The following is a 3,875-nucleotide window of genomic DNA, read 5'->3' on the forward strand; positions in this document are numbered from 1 at the left end:
ACACAACTTTGTTTCAGTCACAGCCACAAGTTTGGTTGTTGAGACGCACAAAAAGTCTTTGGACATTCCTTCTCTCTGAGCTGTTTTTCCTGAAGCGTGTCTGAGCAGTTTGGCTCTATAAAGCAGAGGGAGAAATAAAGTGGTCATTTATTCAGCTGCAGCTTTGGAGGAGTGCACGTTGCACCTGTCTGAGCAGCGTCCAACCAAACTGCCTGTTAGTAACACCTGGGGTGGATGAACTGCTCTGGTTCACTGTGGTTGGTGTTCATATGGTCATTAGCAGTGGGTGCAGCAGGGAGAGTTAGCTCAGAGTCTGAGGAGCGCTGGGGAGCAGGAGCCAGGAGGTCAGGGCTGTCTCTACTGCAGCAACATTTCAAGATCAGTGAGAAGAGAAAGCTGCTGAAGTTAGGAGACATTAACTGATGCTCCAAGTGAAGCCTCTTTGTTTCCTTTAAAGCAGCTGAAAGCTGTGATGCACAGAGAGTGTTCTGCTCAGCTCTTTGAGCCCTTTATTAATATAATCACTGATGTCAGCGTGGGTCACTGATCCAGGAGCAGCTTAGCCTGTCTCAGTGAGTGCTGAAGTGCAGTTTCATCACAGACATAGCATCATCCTCTGCTGCACCTCTGACCACCAGTCTGTCAAGCTTATTAAGTTTGCAGACGACATGACTCTCATCGGACTCATCTCAGACGGGGACGAGTCGGCCTACAGGATGGAGGTCAAACGTCTGGCGTCCTGGTGCAGCCACAATAACCTGGTACTGAACGCCCAGAAGACAGTGGAGATTATAGTGGACTTTAGGAAGCACACAGCCCCTCTACCCTCCATCATCCTGACTGACACCCCCATCACCACAGTGGACTCTTCTCGCTTCCTGGGAACTACCATCACCCAGGACCTCAAGTGGGAGCCCACCATCACCTCTGTCGTCAAAAAGGCCCAGCAGAGGATGTACTTCCTGCGGCAGTTGAAGAAATTCAACTTGCCAGCAAGGACCATGGTGCAGTTCTATACTGCCATCATTGAGTCCATCCTCACCTCCTCCATCACTGTGTGGTACGCTGGAGCCACCACTAGGGACAAACAGAGACTACAGCGCGTTGTGCACTCTGCTGAGAAGGTGATTGGCTGTAACCTCCCATCTCTCCAGGACCTGTACACCTCCAGGACACTGGGGCGTGCAGGTCGGATCACAGCCGACCACTCTCACCGTGGGCACAGACTTTTTGACCCTCTCCCCTCAGGCAGGAGGCTACGGTCCATACGGACCAGAACCTCCCGCTATAAGAACAGTTTCTTCCCCTCTGCTGTTGGACTCATGAACAATTACCCTAAGACTGTTACCACCACCCTCCACAAACGCTGATGACCCTATGTCTATGCACCTGTCTGATTGCACTGATGTACATATTAGTGGAATATAGTTTACATTCTTTTATCTTTTAATTAGTCTCTGCACTGTATATTTTGTAATTTTGTAATATTGTGCTATAGTTATAGCTCTAATATCTCTGTATATTTGCAATTTGTATACTTGTATATTGTCTTATAGTTTTTATACTTATTTGTTTTTTTCTGTAAGCACGAAGTACCGCAGCAATTTCCTAATGCTGTGAACCTGTTCACCCATATGGCAATAAAACCTTCTGATTCTGATTCTGATTCTGATCTCCATCATCATCAGCAGCAGCAGCAGCATCAGCAGCAGCAGCAGCAGCATCTCCTGCAGTTTATCTTCTCACCAGCAGAGGGAAACAAATCAGCTTCAATGGAGCACCAAACTCCTTCACAGTTAATGTCCACTACATGTTAGTTATATTAGAGCTCTGCTGAGCCTCATCAATAATCCATCTTTAAACATCATTACAGTGTTTGTCCAGTTAGATCAATGACAAACTCGTCACATGTGACACTATTAAAGATGTTTGCAGCCCTTCAGTGATCCTGTAATCAGCTCTAAATGTTCACATGATAAAAACATTGATCATAAGAAGCTGAACTTTAGATAGGATGGATTTTTCTTCTCTTTATCACTCACAGCCATCTGCAGTCACTCTGTGAAATTTCTCACTCACTAAAAGCTCCCACTCAAGGTGCTCAGGAACTTTTACACCTGCACCATCGAGAGCATCATGCGTGGAAGCATCACCACCTGGATGGGAAACTGCACCAAGCAGGACTTCATGGCTCTAAAAAGGGTGGTTCGTTCAGCTGAACGGACCATCAGAACCACCCTCCCCAACCTGCAGGACATTTACACCAAGCAGTGCAGGCTGAGGGCCATGAAGATCCTAAAACAGCCCAGCCACCCCGGACACTCTCTCTTCTTCCTGCTCCCATCAGGCCGGCGTTACCGCTGCCTGAGGGCTAAGACTGAAAGGTTGAAGAAGAGTTTCTAAGTGTGTATAGTATATAGTGTATGGGGTGAATTACTTATTTTTATTTTTATTCTTATTATTTATATGTGTGTATATATGGTTGCAGGTACAAAATACATTGCACTGTGCATTGTACTGTGTATAACTGTGCATGTGACAAATAAACACTATCTTATCTTATCTTATCTTAGTTTATCTTATCTTAAAATCTCTTTGACTTTAGATCCCTGCTGTTCCCCACTTGTCCTGTAGGTGGCCTCAGTGTGTTTGCTCCCAGTCAGCTGATTTCCTCCTCCAGCAGAACAGCCATTCTCCGATCTTTCATCACTTCCTGTGATGGTGGGAAATTGTCCCTAAAAAGCAAATGCAGTGATCTGCAGTCACTTGGGTCCATATTTCAGGTCAAATCCTGCAGAGACAACAGATCAAAGCTGAAACTGGAAACTTTCCTGTTTTTAACACACATTTGAAATTTGATGCCAGTGAGACATTTGAAATGATCAGGGGCAGGAAAGAGTTAGGAGTTAAGAGTTAGACCCTGCAACAAAAAGTGGATCTTTGTGTGTCTGCAGATTCATTGTGATCCAATGATGGGAATGATTTCAGCCCTGCATGATCACGCTGATGTTTGCACAGAGCAGATAATTTAGAGAATGTTTTTGCACATTGGTAACAGTGAAACAGTTTCTTTGCAGCGTGGGATCGTTTGTGTCGGGAGTATGAAGTGAGATTCCTGAAGCTCTTGTCACACTGGTCACAGCTGTAGTTCCCTTCAGTGTGTTCAGTGTGTGTACTTTCATGAAGGTTACAATGACCTGATCGTGAGAAGCTTTTGTCACAGTGTCTGCACTTGTATGGTTTCTCTCCTGTGTGGACTCGTTTATGCCTTTTAAGCTCACCTGCAGTGGTGAAGGATGACCCACACTGGTCACAGAGGTGCTTTTTAACCCCACTGTGGATGAGTTCATGTTTTTTAAATCCACCTGTTGTGGTGAAGCTTCTCCCACATTCTTTGCAGTACTTGAGTTTGTGTCCAGTGTGTCTATGCTGATGTGTTTTTAGGCTCTGTTGATGACTGTAAGTTTTCCCACAAAGGTCACAGAGAAACGCTTTCCCACCACCACAGCGATGACAGGGCTGAGAACTGGATCCATCTGTGTGGCTCTGCTTCTAAACAAAGACACAAAGACAGTGTAAGTCAGGGAATTCCTTCAACATTTTTATCCTGTACGTCGCCTGGAATAAAGAGCATCTCTGCCAATGTCCAATTACATTTTACTGTTTACATTACAACACTCAGCTTACTGGGATACAAGAACTACAATACTACCACCATAATACTACAATAAGACTTATTTAATACTAGAATAACTTTAATGACATACTAAAATACTACTACTTTAACAGTGCAATAATACCACTGTAATACTGTAATATTACCCATTTAATACTATAATAACCTTAGTGTGGTAGTGCTACAATATTAATGTCAC

Source organism: Archocentrus centrarchus, unplaced genomic scaffold, assembly GCF_007364275.1.
Source record: "Archocentrus centrarchus isolate MPI-CPG fArcCen1 unplaced genomic scaffold, fArcCen1 scaffold_24_ctg1, whole genome shotgun sequence".
NCBI classification, from domain to species: domain Eukaryota; kingdom Metazoa; phylum Chordata; class Actinopteri; order Cichliformes; family Cichlidae; genus Archocentrus; species Archocentrus centrarchus.